General features: G+C 41.0%; 1 protein-coding gene across 20 annotated transcripts in view; it reads right to left on the bottom strand.

The window, feature by feature from the left end:
* The window catches only part of LOC129626560 (uncharacterized), an 87,835-nt gene that overhangs the window by 56,369 nt on the left and 8,000 nt on the right, over positions 1 to 23,466 (bottom strand). For 5 of the 20 annotated variants that reach the window (XR_008702020.1, XR_008702021.1, XR_008702019.1 and 2 more), the window contains exons 3-4: positions 19,867 to 20,077; positions 18,678 to 18,796 (exon numbers count right to left, since the gene is read on the bottom strand). The exons of 4 other annotated variants lie outside the window; for them this stretch is intronic. The gene's annotated coding sequence lies outside the window, so the exon portion shown is untranslated. Of the gene's footprint in view, positions 1 to 1,714; positions 2,471 to 5,309; positions 5,534 to 7,036; positions 7,126 to 9,348; positions 9,535 to 10,395; positions 10,442 to 14,188; positions 17,988 to 18,677; positions 18,797 to 19,866; positions 20,078 to 20,779; positions 22,300 to 22,486; positions 22,841 to 23,466 lie in introns of those variants that run through there. 11 more of the 20 variants (XR_008702023.1, XR_008702026.1, XR_008702035.1 and 8 more) reach the window with 11 other exon arrangements.

Below are 23,466 nucleotides of genomic sequence, written 5' to 3'. Positions count from 1 at the left end.
ATACATGAGCTCCATGTACCTGATAAGACTCCCACCCTCCTGTCATTCCACCAGCATTCAGAACCTCACCACTGCTGTCTGCCATGAGATCAAGGTTAGTTTCAAGTGTCCTTTACTGCATTTCCCTATGAACCCATGAGGATGCTGGGACTCTTGGATGCTCTCTAAGTGATGCTACTATTATTATCCCTACTGCAATAATACATCAGATTCTTATATACTTGTATATGTAAACTTAACATATGGTTGGAGAAGGAAATGGCACCCCACTCCAGTATGCTTGCCTGGAAAATCCCATGGACACAGGAGCCAGGTAGGCTACAGTCCATGGGGTCACGAAGAGTGGGATACGACTGAACAACTTCACTTTCACTTTTCACTTTCATGCATTGGAGAAGAAAATGGCAACCCACTCCAGTGTTCTTTCCTAGAGAATCCCAGGGACGGGGGAGCCTGGTGGGCTGCCGTCTAAGGGATCGCACAGAGTAGACATGACTGAAGCGACTTAGCAGCAGCAGCAGCAACATATGGTTCTTGCTGTTTAGTCGCTAAGTCTTGTCTGACTCTTTCCAACCCAATGGACTGTAGCCCTTCAGGCTCCTCTGCACATGGAATTTTCCAGGCAAGAATATTGGAGTGGGTTGCCATTTCCTTCTCCAGGGGATCTTCCTGACCCAGGCATCGAATCCACGTCTCCTGCATTGGCAGGCAGATTCTTTATCACTGAGCCACCTGGGAAGTTCAGTGGTAGGCATGTTATAAAAGTATTTTCAAGATGTGTCTGGATGTGAATAATGAGAAGGCACTCAGTGAAAACTCAGCAGTGGCCACAGAACTGGAAAAGGTCAGTTTTCATTCCAATCCCAAAGAAAGGCAATGCCAAAGAATGCTCAAACTACTGCACAATTGCACTCATCTCACATGCTAGTAAAGTAATGCTCAAAATTCTCCAAGCCAGGCTTTAGCAATACATGAACCGGGAACTTCCAGGTGTTCAACCTGGTTTTAGAAAAGGCAGAGGAACCAGAAATCAAATTGCCAACATCCACTGGATCATTGAAAAAGCAAGAGAGTTCCAGAAAAACATCTATTTCTGCTTTATTGACTATGCCAAAGCCTTTGATTGTAGACAAGAACATCGTTGAGTCTAGGGCTAACTTTGCACCCTAATTTTGTACTAAGACAAAGATTGAGGTCGTCTTCCTGATATTCCATGGATTAAGAGTTTTTTTCAAACCCTTAACTTTTAAATTTGAGAACAGTAACTATATTGACTGTGTGGATCATAATAAACTGTGGAAAATTCTGAAAGAGATGGGAATATCAGACCACCTGACCTGCCTCTTGAGAAACTTGTATGCAGGTCAGGAAGCAACAGTAGAATTGGACATGGAACAACAGACTGGTTCCAAATAGGAAAAGGAGTATGTCAAGGCTGTATATTGTCACCCTGCTTATTTAACTTATATGCAGAGTACATCATGAGAAATGCTGGGTTGGAGGAAGCACTATCTGGAATCAATATTGCCAGGAGAAATATCAATAACCTCAGATATGCAGATGATACCACCCTTATGGCAGAAAATGAAGAGGAACTAAAAAGCCTCTTGATGAAGGTTAAAGAGGAGAGTGAAAAAGTTGGCTTAAAACTCATCATTCAGGAAACTAAGATCATGGCATCTGGTCCCATCACTTCATGGCAAATAGATGGGGAAAAGTGGAAACAGTGGCTGAATTTATTTTGGGGGGCTCCAAAATCACAGCAGATGGTGATTGCAGCCATGAAATTAAAAGATGCTTACTCCTTGGAAGGAAAGTTATGACCAACCTAGACATCATATGAAAAAGCAGAAACATTACTTTGTCAACAAAGATCTGTCTAGTCAAAGCTATGGTTTTCCCAGTAGTCATGTATGGTTGTGAGAGTTGGACTATAAAGAAAGCTGAGTGTCAAAGAATTGATGCTTTTGAAGTGTGGTATTGAAGAAGACTCTTGAGAGTCCCTTGGACTGCAAGGCGATTCAACCAGTCCATCCTCAAGGAGATCAGTCCCGGGTGTTCACTGGAAGGGCTGATGTTGAAGCTGAAACTCCAATACTTTGGCCACCTGATGTGAAGAGCTGACTCATTGGAAAAGACCCTGATGCTGGGAAAGATTGACGGTAGGAGGAGAAGGGAATGACAGAGGATGAGATGATTGGATGGCATCACTGACTCAATGGACATGGGTTTGGGTAGACTCCAGGAGTTGGTGATGGCCAAGGAGGCCTAGTGTGCTGTGGTTCATGGGGTTGCAAAGAGTTGGACATGACTGAGCAACTAAACTGGAACTGGAACTCAGTAAAAGTCAAGCTTCGGAGACGTCAGCATGATGACCCACTGGAGATAGCAAGGAACAACTGGAAGTTCTTAATCCTGAAGATTAATTCCCAAAATTCTCATCCAGAATGAAATGGTCCACTTTATAATCCTGTAGGAAAGAGAACTTAAATGTTAAAAATAAAGCGAATTTTAAAATCAGGAAATAAAAATGTGTTTTGGATAATATTTGTTCTCTTAATACATCAAATAAATGATTCAAATAGACAAAGTCTGTGTTAGTTGCGCATTTCAGAAGGTCACATGTTGCAGGGAGAAGGAACAGAGGGCAGGGTTTGGGCAAAACAAAGGTAACCGTCCAGGTTGTCATCCACTGGTGATGAGCCCGTGGTCAATCCTTGAAGCACGGTGTCTTCTACCAGCCTCCATTTCCTCAAGGGTTAACCTTGGAGATCATTTTTACCCTACTAATTTCACTGGAATCTTTAAAGAGTAAGATGAGCTGACAGATGCAGCACCACTGTGCAAAATGAAAAGGATTATGCAAACAGAAGGATCTATTATAAGAGAAAAGTGGAGCGAGGTCAAGGGAATTCTTCAACTATGCACATCTCTGGTCAGGAAAGTATGTGTCAGTGTTTTGAATGACTGCAAAAAAAATGATCCGTGGACATCCACCTTGCCCTCATTTCTGACATTTTCTATTTTCTTTTTTTCCTTCTCCCATGGAACCTAAATAAGACAGGATTCTGCTGACAGGAAATGAAATACTTAACCCATCCAGCCCCCCGAATGCACAGAGAGATGGTTAGGACCTGAGAACGCCTTCAGCCCCTGGCAAGATCATTTCATACTGTTCAGAATCTGCTCAACCCCCTGCAGGGCAGAGGGGGAAAAAATAGCTCTCTCTGTTTTTCCCTCGAGGTGAGAAATCATAAAATGAAGATAGAGACAGAATAACACAACTGGAAAAATACAGCTAGGAGCTGAGGGTTTCTCTGGCTATCAATTTGGCGTCAGAGATGCGGCTGGGAAAGGACGCTGGGTGTGTGGACAATGCTGAGAGGGTGGGAGAGAGGGAGGGGAAGGTGAGCTGGTGACACCTGCCAAAGAAAGGGGGGCGAGGCACCCACAGCTGTGCCGGGGCCCTTTCCTCTGATCCACCAAACACGCAACCCCATACCCACACCGCAGTGACTGAGCGGATTTTTCACTGTGCAATTAATCATAGTAGATGGAGCCTGGCAGGAAGTAGGGGCATCTTTAGAGATGGTGCTACCTTTATAAGCACAATAACCTTGATGACATAAGCAATGGATTCATTAATTATTTTATGCATTCACCAAACCTTTCAGTTCAGTTCAGTTGCTCAGTCGTCTCCGACTCTTTGCGACCTTTATTGAGGGCTTAATATGCATCAGGCATTGTAATGCAAGCATGGCATAAATTAACTAGGTCCATGATGAACAAGATTCAGAGTCCCTTGAGAAACAAATTCTAAAACATACTGCTTGAGTATATCGTAAGAGGTATAATCATTTACGGAGGTCAGAATGCTATGAAAGGGACTTCTCTGGTGGTCCAGGGGTTAAGCTTTCATCTTCCAATTCAGAGGGAGCAGGTTGGATCCCCACTAAGAGAGCTAAGATCTCACAGGCCCTGAGGCCAAAAAACCAGAACACAAAACAGAAGCAATAACAAGTTCAATAATGACTTTTAAAATGGTCCACATTAGAGAGTAGCACGAAACATATAAAATCCCATATGCAAAATAGACAGCCGGTGGGAATTTGCTGTATGACTCAGGGAATACAAACTGTGGCTCTATGACAATCTAGAGGGATGGGATGGGGTGGGGGGTGGGAGTTGGGAGAGGCTCAAGAGAGAGGGGACATACATATTGTTGTTCAGTCACTAAGTCCTGTCTGACCCCATGAACTGTAGCATGCCAGGCTTCCCTGTCCTTCACTATCTCCCAGAATTTCCTCAAACTCAGGTCCACTGAGTCAGTGATGCCATCCAACCATCTCATCCTCTGTTGTCCCCTTCTCCTCCCGCCCTCAATCTTTCCCAGCATCAGGGCTGTTTCTCTTCCAATGAGTTGGCTCTTCCCATCAGGTGGCCAAAGTATTGGCGCTTCAGCATCAGATCTTCCAATGAATATTCAGGGTTGATTTCCTTTGGGATTGACTGGTTTGATCTTGATGTCCAAGGGACTCTCAAGAGTCTTCTCCAGCACCACAGTTCAAAAGCATCAATTATTTGGTGCTCAGCCTTCTTTATGGTCCAGCTCTCACATCTGTACATGACTACTGGAAAAACCATAGCTTTGACAATATGGACCTTTGTTGGCAAAGTGATGTCTCTGCTTTTCAATATGCTGTCTAGGTTTGCCATAACTTTTCTTCCAAGGAGCAAGCATTTTTTATACCTGTGGCTGATTCACATTGATGTATGGCAGAAACCAACACAATACTGTAAAACAATTATGTTTCAATTAAAAATAGATAAAGAAAAAATAAATAAAATGGTTACATTAAAAAAATCTTTAAAAAGTGGTGCAAAAGCTGAGCAGAGGGTACATCATGTAGCCTGGGGCTGAAGTGTGTGTAGGGATCAGAGGAGGTTTCTGGGGGAGCTGAGTCTTGGCACCAGTCTTGTTTAGCAAGCAGACACATGCCATAAGCCCCTAAAACTTTGTTCCCCAAATGCATTCCTCCTCCATGTTCCCAACACAGAGAACACTGGGCTGTCTGAGCTGAGTCAGAAACTTCAGTATCAACCAGATGTTTTCCTTCCCTCTTTCTGACACTACTCGTCTTTTAGGAGCATCCACATGGGACCCAGCACAGACGGGAGGGACCATGTCAGGGATGGTGGATGTCTCAGAGATCTGGGAGGGTGAAGCTAGATTAGGAATGCAGGTAAACACGACTCAAGGATTTGAATTTTCTTTTTTAATTTATTTAATTGGCTGAGTCATTTCTTAGCTGTGGCAGGTGGGATCTTTCATTGCAGTGCCTTGGCTCAGTAATCTCAGCACATGAGCTTAGTTGCTCTGCAGCATTTGGGATCTTAGTTCCCCGACCAGAGATGGAACCTGTGTCCCCTGCATTTCAAGGCAGATTCTTAACCACTGGGCCACTGGGGAAGCCCCTTGAGTTTTCTCTTAATGTGTGCGCATTGATGACCTTTACCCATCAGTCAACTTGACCTAAATGAAATTTCAACAAATATGTGAATTAAATCCAAAGTTTCGTAGGATCTCTCAAAAATAAATCAAACAAACAAATAACAGCAAAAACATTCTACAAACTAACTTTGGACAAAACTGGAAAAAAAAAATGAGGACTCAAGTTTGCATGCAAGGGATTTCACACACTCTAATGTACCATTCTCTGCAGCCCTGGGAGAAAGGTAATATTACCATTTCCATGTCACCACTCCATGTGCCTTGGGTTTAGAGAGGTCACTGTTTGTCAAAGGAAGAAATTGGACCTGCAAATCAGACTTTTCTGACACTCATCATATCTTGCAAAATGCCATGTAGTTCTCTGATTGGCACCCTCGCTTTAGAGGACATCACATCATCTACCATTTGTAAAAAGCCCTTGGAAAGAGCTGATTCTGACCAAACAAAAATCTCAGGTTCCTAATGTAATGCTCTTTCGAAAATGAAGTGTGGTTGGGGATACACTGAGGGGAGCAGGATGCAAGGGACACTTCAAGAGTCTGTTGCTATTTTTGCCCTATGTGGTATGGCAAGAAAATAATGAATTCTGTTGTTTAAAATAATGAGAGATTAAAGGATTAAAGAATTGATGCTTTTGAACTGTGGTGTTGGAGAAGGCTCTTGAGAGTCCCTTGGACTGCAAGGAGATACAACCAGTCAATCTGAAAGGAAATCAGTCCTAAATATTCATTGGAAGGACTGATGCTGAAGCTGAAACTCCAATACTTTGGCCACCTGATGTGAAGAGCTGACTCATTGGAAAAGACCCTGATGCTGGGCAAGATTGAAGGCAGGAGGAGAAGGGGACGACAGAGGATGAGGTGGTTGGATGGCATCACCGACTCAATGGACATGAGCTTGAGCAAACTTCGGGAGTTGGTGATGGACAAGGAAGCCTGGCATGTTTCAGTCCATGGGGTCACAAAGAGTCAGACACAACTGAGCGACGGCACTGAACTGACTGAAAGGATGTCACTATGTATAGAGTGATGATAAGATCACCCTGTGTCAGTGGTCTTGTTACAGAAGACTTGCCTCTCTCTATGGCTACCACGTCAGCTGAATTTCAACCAGCCCCATAGCTCTGGTTGAAAGATGCTTAGAAATTGACTAATGGCTATTGAAAGTTTTTGTTTTTTTTTTATCTGCCTAGCTTTGGGCTCTTAAATAACTTATTAATACTGCGATCTCTGTGACCCTGTAAGTGGAAACCTGATAAAGCATCATTCCCACATTCATTGTCAGGATCAGATGAGATCCTGTTAATTGTGGTTGCAAATGCTCCGGATCAGAAGGGCAGTGCCATTCACAGGGGTTTAAAATACTATGTCAGCAACTTCCTGCAAAATGTGTGCCCAAGCATCAGATCATTTTGATCCTCAGTCTCTATATGTGTGAAAGGAGACTTGTAGCGAACATTTACTAGACTTGTTGTGAAGATCTGAGATTCTGTACATAAACAACCTAACAGTGCTTGGTACTTACAAGTGCTCATGTGTGGCTGCTGTTTTGTAATTAATCCAGATGTACTTTGCTGACCAGAGCCTCATAAATGTTAGTCTTCATTATCATTACTATCAAGGCACAAGCAAGACAATCACATCTTACAAGTATTATTCTACTAGCCAATTAGACAACATTAATTTTTCAAAATCATCAAACAAAAAGTACAGAGAGCATTAATGATGCACCTTGTTATGTACCTTTTCTGACACAATATCTAACATGATTTTAAAAATAAATTGAGTCAACCTAAAATGGTACTTCATCCTGTCTGACTCCAGGGAACAAAATATATCATGCAAATTATAAGTAATAACTGAAAAATAGTTTTATAACTTAGGAAATTTTTTAAAATATATTTCCTTACTTGGTCCTTTTACAAAAACACTGCCAAATGGATGAAGTGACTTTAATATCACAGAACTAAAGATTAGTCATATCTAAGAGGTGGTAAAGAATCAGCTTGCAGTGCAAGAGATGCAAGAGACATGGATTCAATCCTGGGTTGGGAAGATTTCCTAGAGGAGGAAATCACAACCCTCTCCAGTATTTTGTCCTACAAAATCTCATGGACAGAGGAGCCTGGCAGGCTACAGTCCATAGAGTCAGACATGACTGAAGCTACTTATCACAGATGCAAGCCTAGGTAAGTATGTAGAAGGTCCACAGAAGGATGTCTTAGATTTTATAATTTGAAGACTTATGTACTCTTCATGAGTATATCTTACCTTCTAAGACCTGCCAGTAACAACGAGGAAAAAGTAAACCACAACAAAGAGGAAGTGGGGGAGCTCTGATACTGGTGAGTTATCAATCAGTGTGGAGTATCTATGAGAGACTAGAAAGCAACTGGCAGAAATGTTATTAAAAGAATCAAAGCATTAGATTTCAAAGTAAAGACATTGCACAATACTTGTTCATTCAGGACATCTTTCCTGAAAGTGCTTTATATGCCAGATGCTGGAGATAAAGAGATGAATAAGGCAATATCCCTGTGTTCAAGTAGTTAGGATCTTGTTGGTGTGACAGAGGACTTTAGGAGACAATTATAAGGCAGACTGGAAAACCTAAGTGGTTCTCTCAGGTCTGAAATGGCATGCCAAAGGTAAAGAAGAGGGTGACCTCAGGTGTCTGAGTCTGCAGGGATAATTAAGTTTTGATACAACAAAATGAAAGTGTTTGATGCTCAGCCTTGTCTGACTCTTTGTGACCCCACGGACTGTAGCCCCCCAGGCTCCTCTGTCCATGGGGTTCTCCAGGCAAGAATACTGGAGCGGGTTACCATTCTCTTCTCCAGGGGATCTTCCCAACCCAAGGATCGAACCTGGGTCTCCTGCATTGTCAGGCGGATTCTTTACCGCTAGGGAAGCCCAGTGAGCCAGTGAACCTCCCTCAAAGATATTCCAGGAGGGGAGCACAGCATGAGTAAAGCCATAAAGCTAGAAACGGCATGGCACCCGGGGAAAACCACAGCAGAGTCTCGATGCTGAAAAACAGCTGAGCACGTGGCAGAGAGAGTCAAGCAGGAAGCTCAGCATATGAAGCCTTGAATGCTGAACTACATCTCAGATTCTTGCTGGAAGTTCCCCTTCAATGTCTTAGAAGCCTGGCTCCCAAGGAGTATCACAGTCTTAGTGGAGAAAGGAGGAAAGAAAGAGGAAAGGACACCAGTGTTTCCTTCTAATCTACTTCAGTAAGTCAACTGTTTAATGTACAAAAAAATGTGACCTTACTGTAATTACAGACAAGAGCTTTATTCTAGCCGTGTTGTCACACTCATCTTCCACCACCTCTGTGGCGCCCACGAGCTGTGCCATTAACAAAACAGCATTCATCACACAACTCTTCTTTGCTCTCTAAAGATGGTTCAGGCTTATTATCTCCCCTTGGGTCGTGGGCATCTCTTCTAATATATTATTCTAACCAGCTCAGAAATGATAAGATATGCTAAATGAAGGCAAGGTAATTGCTCTCCATTTTTAGTCTCTGAGCGTCAGTTTCCTTATTTTAAATGATCATTATTAAACAGGGAAAGATGCCCAGAAATAACAGGCATATCCATACATACATATGTAGAGTAGGCACTCAAAATAGTGGTAATTATTACAAAGTTTAAATTCTAAAAAATTGGAAAAGTTCTATACATTTGTGAATGTGCACCATGAAAATCTGGAAGAGAAATGACACTCATTTCTTCATTACTGGTACCTTTTTGCTGCAAAACTCAGCCACACGGTCAATTCTATCTCAAGGAAAAAAAAAAAAAAAGGTGTTCTGGTTTTACTTTTCATTTCAGTCTTTTATTTCTCAGGATCAGCCCCCACATTCAGAACTGCCATCTTCATTTCTCACCTCGACATTTGAAAAATATCAGGGAGTATCCATTCCCAGTTTCACACATGAGGTTGTTTATGGCAACCAGCCCCGCTGTTTCTTGGAACTTGGTTATGATTCATTCTTCTGAAACTTAACTAGAAGTTCTGCAAACACAAATAAGTTATGGTTCGGAGTCTTCTAAAAACATAGGCTAATTGTGAAACCATTTTGTCCTCTCATAATGACGGTGGTCGACCAGACTTTAAGCCCCTTGTGCTTTAATCAGCCTTATATTTCCTGTATCCAGTTGGGGCTTTGACTGCTAGGCACATAACATATTTCTCAAGTGAAATACTGACATATTATTCACCAGATATTCAGAATAACCCATACAATAGATGAGAAAGCTAAGCACCACATTCTAGTCACCTACCATACGTGGTTATCTGAACTGACCATCGGTGTGCTAGATCTGAGAGTTAGTGAAGGAAGCAGAGACTGGGGAAGTTGCATTTGATTCAGCAGAGACTAGTGGGGAATTTTTCCAACAAAGGTCTGTCTTGTCAAAACTACAATTTTTCCAGTGGTCATGTATCAATGTAAGATTTGGACTATAAACAAAGTTGAGCACTCAAGAATTAATGCTTTTGAACTGTGGTGTTGGAGAAGACTCTTGAGAGTCCCTTGGACTGCAAGGAGATCCAACCAGTCCATCTTAAAGGAAATCAGTCCTGAATATTCATTGGAAGGACTGATGCTGAAACTCCAATACTTTGGCTACCTGCTGTGAAGAACTGACTCATTTGAAAAGACCCTGATGCTGAGAAAGATTGAAGGCAGGAGGAGAAGGGGATGGCAGAGGATGAGATGGTTGGATGGCATCACTGACTCAATGGACATGAGTTTGAGTAAGCTCCGGGAGTTGGTGATGGACAGGGAGGTCTGGCATGCTGCAGTCGATGGGGTTGCAAAAAGTCAGACACGACTGAGCGACTGAACTGAACAAAACTGAGTGAGGAACTTACCTAAAGTTTCAGGAGTCAGGAAGACGTGCTGGTGAAGACCAAAGCTCTGTATTCAGTGGAATAGAATGAGAAACATAGAGCAAGTGAAGAAGAGGAAGAGGATTCCATTGCCCAGTCTATCAATAAGAACTGAGCCCCTAGTCTGGGATGGAGCACAGGTTAAATGCACTCTGTGTTCTCAGATCCTCAAAACTGGAAAGGAAATCACCATTAATCAAGTGCATTCTTCCCTGTCTTACAGGAAACTTCAACAACATGTAAATCCCACCATCTCCAGAAACACTTTCAAGGGAATGAATTACTGCAGAGCACCGCAGCTGGTTACCTGCTAACACTGGGCCTGAGAGCAGGGTGGATAATTTATGGGAAGGAAGCAGATGTTAAAAGAGAGAGACTTCATTTCTTTCTCAAGAATGTGCAACATAAAAGTCTTCTTACTTATTCTGTGGAAATGAATGGGGTTCAACCAGCTTTGAGCTAACGATATTGCCCCTTGTAAGTGAACACGAAACTAGTCCTCGATGTCTCACTCTGAGGCACACAGATCCTAAATCACTAGAAGGTGTGTGCCAGAAACCTCAGCTCTTGCACATTCTTTAGCTATACTAATTTTCATGCTGCCTCAGTAACTCTCATAATTCTAAATGGTCTTCTTGTGTCGTTTCTGAAAACATTTGAAAACTTAGAGTACCCTTAAATAATGAGATAAAGTTCTGTGCAGTTTTGCCAACTTTTTTTTAAATGTTTTATTCATCATTTATATGTTTAGGGTTATTTTTGTTGACTTCTTTGAACTATTTGACTAATCCACAAGAGGGAAAAAATCTGTTAGGTTTATAACCAACCAGGGAAGAACTCTACTTGATTGAACTGGGTGTGTGTGTGTGTGTGTGTGTGTGTAGGCTTCCCAGATGACTCAGAGGTAATCTGTCTGCCAATGCACAAGGCACAGGAGACATGGGTTCGATACCTGGGTTGGAAAGTTCCCCTGGAGTAGGAAATGGCAACCCACTCCAATATTCTCGCCTGGGAAATTCCATGGACAGAGAAGCCTGGTAGGCTGCAGTACAGTCCATGGGGTCACAAAGAGTCAGACACAACTGAGCGGCTGAGTGCGCACTCACACATACACATGTGTGTGTCTATGGTTCACTTTGCTGTACACCTAAAACCAGCACCACATTGGCAATCAACCATACTCTGATTAAATTCTTTAAACATCAAGGCAGAAGCCATGCTTCTAGCGCCTCACATGGAGGAAGCCCTGTGCAAGACCCACACTTGGTCCCTTTCAATGGCTCTAAGACTCCCCTTATTCTTATTTCAGACAAACTGGTAGACTTGAGTTCCTGACCCTCGGAAGGATCTGTTTTTATTTACAACTTTCCCAAAGCCCTTTAGGATGGATGAAGACAGAGGTGAAAAGGAAAGCCAGTTCCACACAGGGAAGGTGCTCGAAGCACAGGGCACTGTAGTACCTAATTCACAGTGACACCCATGGGGCTGGGACTCCTACAGAGTAACGGGACTGCCTGAGCTTTATCATCAGTAAGTAGCAGGTCTGAGATCTGAACTCAGGGCATCTGACCCAGGTCCTTGCTCTGGCCAGGCGCTGCTCAGCACCCCTCCCTGCCAGGAACTTTTAGAAAACTTATGCCCTGTCTTTGCAAAGATGGCTTGCATTTGGTATCTGGATACTAAGGAAAGGTTGCATCACTGATTGATGCCACATGTCCACTTATGCTGTGCTTCTCTCAGCATCACTGACTCCAATCCCATCAGAGGTCTGTTTGAAATATCTACAGCAAGATGCCCATCTGCTGCAAAGGCCCTCCCGTTGTTTCCTAGCTTTGATAAATAATATTTATAGAGTCTCTACTTGCCTGTATTTGCATGAGCAAGCAGCATAATGGTGTGCAAAGAAAACTGAGAGTATTCTTAGGAGATGTAGAATTTCACCCAGCTCTACCATGAAGCAGACATCAGATGTGTCATTTAATTCTACATCTTTTGAACGTTGAAAGGGGCAAGTGTCCACCATTAATTAATTCACTCAGTCAATCATTCCACAAGTGTTCATCGGCATCTACCATGCCAGTCAGAGTTCTGGGGTGGTGCTCACTTATTTACCTTATCTTTTCAATTCTCTGGAGCAGGGAACATAACAGACATCAGCACAAGTTTTCTGAGTAATTAGATAAATTTAATAAATAGAAATAATGATATTTGGATGTAGACCATTTTTTAAGTCTCTATTGAATTTGTTACAATATTGTTTCTGCTTTATGTTTTTTCTTTTTTTTTTTTTGGCTGTGAAACATGTGTACCCCCTGTACTGGAGGCTGAATCTTAATCATTGGACCTCCAGGAAAGTTCCTAAAATAACATTTTGACAAAGTTAAATAATTGTGCACAAACAAGATAATTTTATGAATTTTAAATTACATTTTACTATTAATATAAATAACATAAAACAGATGAATATAAAAGCAGTACATTATCAAATAGGGCAACAGTTAAAGTTCCCTTATTCTGTGATTGTAATAGAACCACATTATTAGCAATGCAAGATATCCATTTTGTTTATTTTTCTCATTCATATACAAACCATATGTATCTATTTTTTTAAATCACATCAAAGGAAAGGAATGCTGTGGGTTTGCACTACGAGTTGCCTACAACGTGCAGATGAAACGCTCGTTAGTGCCAGGTTCTGGGCATTTACCTGCGTCGCTTCAGCTTATCCCTGAACAACTAAATAGATTTAGGTGTTATTTATTATCTCCATTTTACAGACAAAGACACTGAGGTTAGCTGACTGCTCCAAGGTCACAGCTAGTAAACTGAAAAGTCAGAAACTGAATGAGGCATTCAGGCCCCATGGCCTGTACTTCTACCTGCTGTGCTATGCTACTAACTATTATGATGGACTCTATATGAACTCTGACATCTAATGGTCATACCAGACATCAGAGATAAACAGCGTACGCCTGATCTGAAAGGTCGAAGAGTTGAAATGACTTTCCCAAGTGACACAGCAACTGAAGGTCCCTGCTGGAACTCCAACTTGACTTTTTCCTGATTCCCTAGCCATCACCCCAAAGTCACTGAATATCTTGGTATTGACAATCAGGAGCTTGTGTCCCATATGTTGAGCTTTGTCAATTCTTCATTTCCAAAACCCAAATACCCTTCAACATCCAGATACCTTTCAAATCCCAAACACCTTTCAAAACCTAAGTGAAACTTGACCAACCTTTAGTTCCTTTCCTAACTTCCTTCTTTCTGTCCTATACAAAATTTTGGTATATTTTCATCTAGGAAAAAAATATCTTCTGAACATTAGATTGCCCTCTGTTTACTGCTTGGTAATGTTCCTTTTAATCACTTGTCAACATAGATGAGCATCGTCTGATGGTTTCGTTTATTCTACTGTGTGTGTTTGTGTGCCCAGCTGCTTCAATCATGTCTTACTCTTGTGACCCCATGGACTGTAGCCCACCACCCTCCTCTGCCCATAGCATTCTCCAGGCAATAATACTGGAGTGGGTTGCCATGCCCTCCTCCAGGGGATCTTCCCAAACCAGGGGTTGAAACGGCATCTCTTGCATTGCAGGCAGACTCTTTTCCACCGAGCCCTCATTTATTCTACTGTGTGTGTGTCAATCACTCAGTCATGTCTGACTCCTTGCGACCCCATGCACTGTAGCCCGCCAGGCTCCTCCATCCATGGGATTTCTCAGGCAAGAACACTGGAGTGGATTTCCATTTCTTCAGGGGATCTCCCAGACCCAGGGATCAAACCCACATCTGCTGCATAATAAATCACTTTAATCTGTTCTGTAATTTATTAATAAATATCTATTATTAGATTTATATTATCTTTAGCTTTTAATCACTAGAATCAAGTTCTTTGTAGAGAAGTAGTTGTGCATATCACTTTGTGTATATGTGTGTGTCCACAACAGGTATAGACGCTTAAAAGAAGAAAGCTGGCATCCAAGTGCACATATGTCTGAATCTCATGATTCATGCCACCGATTCATTCTCTGAACTCTGCCCATTCCTAATCCCCCCAACAAGGTGTGAGATTTATCACAGCCCAGACCCTCAGCAATTGAGTTTTAAAACTTATAAACCCCTTTTGTGAAACTGACAGCAGACTTCTTCCTTTCTTCTGCCCTGAACATCAATATTTACACCTTTTTAAGGCATTTCTCCCACTGCACTAAAGCTAGTTGGATTTATGGTTGTCTCCATTTCTAGCTTATGAGTTCTTTAAAGGAAGAAAGCATATAAATCATTTATTTCGCAATCCTAGCAACTAGTGTACTACTTGCTACATAGAAGATGCTCAGAGATATTTGCAAATAAAATCAAGTTTTGCCAGTAGTGAAAGGGAGTCAGCAGCCAACAACCTTTGGAGGATTCAACCCCTTTTTTACGAAGGTGGGTTTGGGTGTTTGCAATGCTGTAAGCTGGGGTTAACCTAGCTCCACTGCTCCAAACTCCAGAACTTAAGCCAAATTTGTTGTGGAGAACAGTGCTTCAACTGAGCTGTCACCTTATGTCAGATCATTGAACACCTGGAGCCTGTTGCTTCATATATTTCACACAAATCTTCTTTTCAGAGGGAAAGACCCAGAATTCAACAAAATGTACAGAAGTGTTACCTTCACCTTCAAAAACAAGTGATTTGTAACTTCTCTTTTGGAATGGAGCCAGCTTCCAGGTGCAGGTGTGCAAATTCATTTGCAGATTCACTGAGCTCTCCTGACCAGTCACCATTTAGATACTTGTGCATCCATTCTGGGCAATTTACCCCAAGGGGCATATGGACCAACCTCATTTCATTCACCTCAACTCTTCAAATTTGTTCCAAAATACTCTACCACATGGAGTCTTAGCTACATATTCCTAGCCCTCTCCAGAATTATTAATTCATCAATTTATCCATCTAAAGCATCTAACATTTATGGAATATCTACCATCTGCCAGGCATTGTGCTAAATGCTTTACATATAGTAAATTATTTAATCCTCACAAGAGTGCTGTAGGGTAGACACTATTGCTACCTTCATACTGTGGTGATATCAGGAGAAAAGTTAAGGAAATTTTCTGAGGTTGGATGTTAGGAGGTAGAAGAAGGTATGTCTGATTCCAGGGCCCACACTCTCAAATACTACATGAGACAAAAAATATTTCTGAGAATTGACAATGTGCAACCCTGTCTTCTAGGTGTCTTCTTTGTAACTCTGTCCTTCTTACCTGAACTGGGCATGTGTGATATGGTAGAACAGTGATCTTGTATGAGAACTGACTGTTTTCCAATTGCAGTGTCAGTGTTCAGATGAAATTTATTTCAGTATGTAAGTGCTTTTCATGTTGCTTCAAAGTAATGAAAAAAATAATTATTGATCTCACTCACCTCAAATCATTATTCCTTATCTGATTATTTTCAGTCTCTTAACCTGTTCTACTTTCTGTCATCTTGATCATTCTATCCTTCAAAATATTGTCTGAGTGATTTGTCTAAACCATAAACCCAGTCTACTTTCCATTTTAAAATCTTTCCATGATTCCCAAGTTCTTCCAGCGGCCACACTTCCTTTAAGGCAGGACCCCGTTAGGTATCTGGGGTTTGGCTAGCATCACCCTTCAATCATACAGACTTTTCTACTTTCCCATTACAGGTCTCTCTCTTTTTTTTTTTTAATATACTCTGTATTTACTATTGTCTCCCATATGTTGCTATACCCTGTCCTTTACTTAATTAACTCCTACTTATCCATTCAGGCTTAACAAGATTTTCACCTTGATCTGAAGGCATCCCCTTAATGTCTTGGGTTCAGCAGAACACTCCTTTATGTTTCATCCTCCACAGGTCAATAGTGTGTTATTTCTTGTAAGCATGGCTTTTATCACATTATGTACAATGCTTTTATCAAAGCTGCTTTAGACGGAATGTCTATGTCCCCTCAGAGTCCATACCCAGAAACCTAATCCCCAGTGTGATGGTATCTGAAAGTGGGGTCTTAGGGAGGTGATCAGACAATGAGGGTCAAGTGAAGCTAGAGCCCATGTGAATGGGATTAGTACTCTTAAAAAAGGGACCCAGAAAGCTCTCGCCTCTGGCCTGTGAGAACACGGCAAGACAGTGAACCAGGAAGTGAGCCCTCACAGACACTGTATCTGCCCACGCCTTGATCTTGGACTTTCCAGCCTATATTTCATTTATAAGCACCCTCTCTAGGATATCCTGTTATATCAACCTGAATTGCAAAAAAAAAAAAAAAAAAAAAAAAGACACGGTTCAGTTTTCCTTATTTGATTCTACTAGAATCTGTGCGCTCTGGGGAAGGGTGAGAAAGTATCTCTTGTCTCCGAAACCCCCAGTTCTACAATCATGCCTCACATTCTGTGCGCACACAGCAAACCACCCTCTCCATTTCTCTATAATATACCCTTTGACACTGATATTTCACCACTTAAGTATCTTTTCCTACTGCCGTGTCAGACAATCCACATTTCTCTAAGGATGCTTCTCCTTCTTTCTCATTTTTATGTTTCTTCTGTGTTGTCTTTCTTTGTCTTATTTTTCCTTCTCATATTTTGTTCTTTTATTCTTCCCTTTCTTCCTTTTTTGTCCTCCATCTTTCTGCTCATCCTTTCTGAACATATGTCTGAATAATATTGCAAGTATTATTTAGCACCTACAATGTACCAGACTCCTTAGCAAGTGTTGGAGATAAGAAGGTACACAAGAGTTTTCAGTCCTCCCCAGATGTTGTCAAGCTAAAAGTGGTGGAGGGGAGGCAGGTAGCTAGACATCTGTAGTGCCATTTCACAGGGATCATAGGAGTAAAGAGACTGCTCCAAGTGCAGAGCCAGGGTCCTAACACAGCCTGGAGAGCAGGAGTCAGTGAAGACTTTCGTAAAAGGATATACTTTGCTGAGTCATAAACAAAAGGGCACTTAGCAAAACAAACAGAAGAAGGGGTATTCCAGAAAGGGATGGTTTTTCAACCGGAGATGACTGACGGGAGGGAGATGAGAGGGCCAGATGAAAGCCACATTCCTAGGTGGCTTCACTAGAGCCAAGCAAAGCTAGCATTTGGATGGATAAATGACAAGGGGACAGGCAAGGTCATTCTAGTCAGAGAATCTGCATAATCCTTAGAGCCATGAGGGCACTTACCCATGTATGAGTCTCGTATGAGTGGCCAAAAAAATGACCACAAACTTTGTGGCTTCAAACAATAAAAAATGTATTCTCTTACAGATCTAGACACTAGAAGTCCAAGAGCAAGGTTTTTTAAAAGAGCCTTCCTCCCTCCGAAAGTCCTAGAAGAGGATCGCTCTATGCCTCTTCCTATCCTCTGGTGACTCTTGGCAATCCTTGGTGTTCCTTGGCTTGTAGATAGGTCACTCCTCTCTGCTTTCACTTTGTTTCATTGTTTTATATTTAAACTTTTTATTTTCTATTAGGATATAGCTGATTAACAACATTGTGGATTGGTGAATCAGTTCAGTTGTGTTTTGTAAACACTTGTATACGGGAAGGCATTGTTATCTCTTGTGAAAAACCCACACTGGGGAAAAAAAAAAAAGGAAACACTTTTCTGATAGTTTCAGGCAAGCAAATAAGGGTCTCGGCCATACATATACATGTATCCATTCTCCCTCCAGCTCCCCTCCCATCCAGGCTGCCACATAACATTGAGTGGAGTTCCCTGTGCTATATAGTAGGTCCTTGCTGGTTATCCATTTTAAACACAGCTGTGTGTACACAACCTCGAACTCCCTACCTATCCCTCCTCCCCATCCTTCCCTCCGTCTGCTTCCACTTTTAAATGGACTTCTTTCCTCTGTGTGTATCTCTGTGTGTTCTTCTTCTTCGAAGAACACCAGTCATTGGGTTTAGGATACACTACAATCCAGTATAACCTCCTCTTAACTAAGCACATCTGCAGAGATTCTATTTCCAAATAAGGTCACATTCTAAGATTCTGGCTGAACATGAATTTTTCAAGGACACTAATCAACTGAGTATAGTTCACCATCTGGCCCTTTGAAAATCCATGTCCATCCCAGATGCAAAATACACTCACCCCATTCCAACATCACCAAACTCCTAATGTATTCCAGTATTAATGCTAAACTCAAAATCTCATCTAAATGTCATCAACTCAAAATGTTCCAAATCTCATCATCTAAATCATCTAAATAAGGTATATAAATGAGACTCTGGCACCCTAATGTACCTCTAGCAAGGCACTTACTATGGTGTTCTCATTAAATATTCCATCAAGTTAATTCCTGTCCACATCAAAATTGGCCTGAGACATACCATCCTGCAAAGTAACCCATCCGTGGGCAAAATTTCTCTCCATCTGTAGACCTGTGAAATTACAAAACAAGTTGTCTGCTTCCAAGATATAATGGTGGAACAGGCATAGGACAGAATTCCAATTCCAAAAGGGAGATGATAGAAGGAATAAAAGAGTCACTGATTTAAAACAAATCTAAAACCCAGCAGGGCAAGAATAATTTGGTGGTGCCAGGAAAATACCATGGACAGAGGAGCCTGATGAGCTATAGTCCATGGGGTTACAAACAGTTGTACATGGCTGAGCGAGCAAATATTACTATTACTATTATTATAGGAAATTCACAGAGTTTTCAAAGAAAAATTAATAGGTAAAAATGCCAGCAGCTTGTATTCAAAGGACTGCTAGAGTTAAAAATGAAAAAGAGGCTTTGGGATTGTCCACTGTTTACAGGCAGGAAAGCCTCTTGGCTGCAGAATGAGGTATTTCTTATGGAAAAGAAGGGAGAAATCAGAGGGAGGAGCCAAGTGCCCAGAAAGTAGAGCTCAGAGCTCAGAGAGTGGAGCCAAGAGTCAAAAATAACAATGTACTAAAAATCCATTCAACAAATGTCTGGGACCAGAACTGGGCCCTAATCAGGAATGTGTCCCTGGCCTCAGAGTATGGAAATATGATCGCATGGACCATCTGGACTTCAGAATTGCTGTGGGCTTACAACTGCTAAGTACCTCCCATCCCTCGCTGTTTCAGTAGGAGTGCTTATATTTTATTCCTCTGCATGGTTATATGATGGGGGTGGGCACATACCTTTATATAACTCGGATCACAAGAAGGCTCAGCAGAGAATGGATCTCTTGGAGATGGTGCAGAGCAATGCTCACTTTCAGGACTAAGGTGTTTATTAACCTTATTCCAATTAAGAGAAGCCCCATCCTCATTTAGAGCTAACACAGATCATGAGATACTAGGTTTTAAGCCTGGATCTTATCTAGTTGGGAGGACAATTTTGAAGGTCCTGAGATTGAGATAAACTTAAATTGATTATGGGAAAATGTGAATATTTTGTAACCATAGCACAGGTTCTGGTAGATTTCAAAAAATGACCACAAATTCCTCTTATTTCAATATGCCCTGCCCCTACCTTTGAGATGTGACATTGTGGCTCCCCTCATCAAGAGATGTTTCCATTTCTTCAATATTTGAATCTGTTATGGCCTTATGATTTGCTTCAGTAGACTTGCAGTGGCAAGGCCATGATGGGAGTTCCAAGCCAAGATCTCAGAGGTCCTGACAGCCTCTCTACTTGGTTCTGTGCTGCCCCGAGACTGTCATGGGAACACGTCTGAGCTAACCTGCGGGAGAGGCCATCTGAATGAGGACAGAGATACGGCAACCAACAGCCGACACCAAACACCCGACATGAATTTGAGACTGAGCCATCAGATGGTTACAAGCAAGTGAGTGCTGCCAGGCGAGGCCAGTAAACACTCTGCCCAGGTGCATCCAGCCCAAACTGCTAAGCTGACTTTGCACAAGATAAATGGCTCTTATAAGATGAAACATTTCAGGATGCTTTGTTATGTAGCATTAGATAACTAAGACACTAAAAAATTTTTATGCAAGTAGAATCATTTGAAAAACACTAAGGAAAAATAATAGAATTCTATATCACCAAAACTACCATTGAATAGAAAAGCCCGTAATCACTTTTTTAAATCCAGATACATATCAGAACTATCTTGGAATTTTTTGAAAAATACAAATGTTCAGGTATTGCATTTTTTTCACCAGAGCTCCAGATATGTTTCTAATGAACAGCCATGTTTAAAAACAACTGGAGTATATGAGGGTCTTTTACTTTTATCTGTTTTTTTTTACTTTTTCTATTTCATATTAAATGCTCCCATTTCATTTATGTTTTCCAGTTTCTCCATCTCTTCTCTTATTTTTTGATGTTCTCTCTTAAGACCTTATCAAGTCTTAATACACACACCAATATAAATATTAATACAAATATCAATACATATTATCAAATAATATGTATAATATATATATTTTAGAAAACATGAATTTTTGTCTAACTAAAAAATAGATAACATTTTGATTCCACTTGTTTGACTTGGCTTGAGTAGAATGCTACAGTTATAATTTTAAAAAATATGTATGTAATAAGCAACAAAGGTTTACCGTATAGCACAGGGAACTATAGTCAATATCTTGTAATAACTTATAATGGAAAACAATTTCAAAAATAATATATGTATATATGTATAACTGAACAAAAAAATCTATTTTTTGAAATTTATTATTGTTTATCTTTTTGCCAGTTTTCCTAAATGTCCTATGGACATCTAATAAGGATGTATGAGATACAAAATTTTAAATATATTTGTGTAGGATATAAGATTAGTATAAATAGATATCTATTATGTTTAAATTATTAGTGACATCATTCAAGATGCTCTTATTCTTATTTTTTCTGCATTTAATAAAAGAAGCTCAGAGGAATGTTACTATGTCTCACTATGACTATATTTCTTTTTTCTTTTCCCTTATAGTGCTTGTGATTTTTGCTTTATGTACCTTTGTTTCTTACTTGTTAGATGTCTAATGGTTTATGATATCTATCTTCTTTGTGAACTGTACCTTTTATCATTAAACTATTCATTTTCGTTTCATTTACAAATAAATTAATTTTAAAAAGTTCGAAACAATGAAATTTCACAAGGGTGAATAACTTAATCAGGGTTCTATACTCGTCTTTGCTTACTTGGATTTGAAATGGAGTTATCTGTCTCTCAAAAACACATTAAATGCCTTGTGTCTGAGAAAGGGAACTAACATACAGAAATAATCAGCTTCAGAACCAGTCATACCTGGAATCCAACCCCAAATTATCCAATAACCATGTTAGCATGTCAGAGTGAGCTTTCAACTCAATGTCCACAAGTTAATCACAAGACCTTACTTCTCTAAATGGTAAACTATCTTGGTGGTGAAATGTCCAGGTAAAACTATGGTCTCATTATTATAAATGATAGATTGCATTTCAGGGGATTAGACAGGTGACAATGAGATTGGACCAGAAACCTGGTTTAGAAGGTAGGAGTACAGCTGGATGACTTTGTTAGCTCAATGCAAATTAGCAAAAGTTCAAACTATATCACTGAAAAGTCGTGTGGACTTCACTGGCAGTCAGCGGTTAAGACCTCATGCTTCCAGTGCAGGAGGGCAAGGTGCAGATTTGGTCCCTGGTCAGGGAAATAACGGAGAAGGCGATGGCACCCCACTGCAGTACTCTTGCCTGGAAAATCCCATGGATGGAGGAGCCTGGTAGGCTGCAGTCCATGGGATCGCTGAGGGTCGGACACGACTGAGCGACTTCACTTTCACTTTTCACTTTTATGCATTGGAGAAGGAAATGGCAACCCACTCCAGTGTTCTTGCCTGGAGAATCCCAGGGACAGGGGAGCCTGGTGGGCTGCCGTCTATGGGGTCGCACAGAGTCGGACATGACTGAAGTGACTTAGCAGCAGCAGCACAGAAATAAAATCCCACATGCTGCATGGCATGGCTAAAAAAATGAAAAAGAAAAAAATCTGTATGTTATTTTTCTAGAATGATGAGCCAGGAAGTCCATCTTAGGTGTCTCTGTATGTTTGACTCCTAGAATATTGAAGACTTTTGATAAAAGAGTCAAAATGCATACTGTCAAATGAATAAATTATTTTAGAACATTATTTTTTTTTTGCTCTGAACTTTAGTCTCCTTATCTTTAAGTCATCTGTAGTGTGAAGAAGTCATGACAATAATTTGAAGTTAGAGATAATGACTGCTAACTCACAGATATACGATAATGATTAAAGCAGTATATGCAGTATTTGTTGTTATTGTTGTTTAGTCTCTAAGTCATGTCCAGCTCTTTTGCAACTGCATGGACTGTAGCCTGCCAGGCTCTGTTGTCCATGGGATTTCCAGGCAAGAACACCAGAATGGGTTGTCATTTCCTTCTCCAGGAAATCTTCCTGACCCAGGGACCAAGCTTGTGTCTCCTGGGCAGGCGAATTCTTCACCACTGAGCCACCAGGAAAGCCCACATACAGTATATATAGTGCCTAAAAAGCAATCATTGTGTAATACATGTTAGTTGACTGTCCACGAGTCCATTATGGTTCCATGTCTTTTTGCATTTCCTATCTACATAGAATCTTCATTTAGAATCTCTTGTTTGACTTTGAATAGGGACCATTTCGATTTTCTGTCAGTTTTTCTACCTTGGTCTGATTCATTAGTATTAACAGCAGTGACCCCTGACATGTCAAAGAGTTCACATTAATGACAATGGGTCTTAATTATAGAAGCCAAGGTTACAGTTGTTACTTCTGGGGGTAATTTCCATTCCTAAGTTCATTAAACTCTTAAAAGTGGAAAGGTCAATAGTGATTTATTCTAGTGACAGCGAACTCAATAGCAATCCTGTACAAACAATCCTTCTGTCTTGACATATGGCGAGACTAATAGCTAATAAAGCTAACTTCATAAGGCAGCAAGCTGCCTACTTGGATTCTTTTGGGAAAGCCCAGGGTTATATAAAAAGAGGGCATCCCAAGGCCCTCCACTCGGGTGAAGAAGTCGAGAAGCAGCAGCAACATGAGGCTGGACCACTCTAGGTCCCAGCACGTAGAACACTGCTGGGGTAATGTGCCAAATGCATGAACATCCGAAGCCCCAGGTTTTGTCA

This window comes from Bubalus kerabau, chromosome 14 (genome assembly GCF_029407905.1).
Source record: "Bubalus kerabau isolate K-KA32 ecotype Philippines breed swamp buffalo chromosome 14, PCC_UOA_SB_1v2, whole genome shotgun sequence".
Taxonomy (NCBI): domain Eukaryota; kingdom Metazoa; phylum Chordata; class Mammalia; order Artiodactyla; family Bovidae; genus Bubalus; species Bubalus kerabau.
This window is presented reverse-complemented; position numbering and strand designations above follow the sequence as displayed.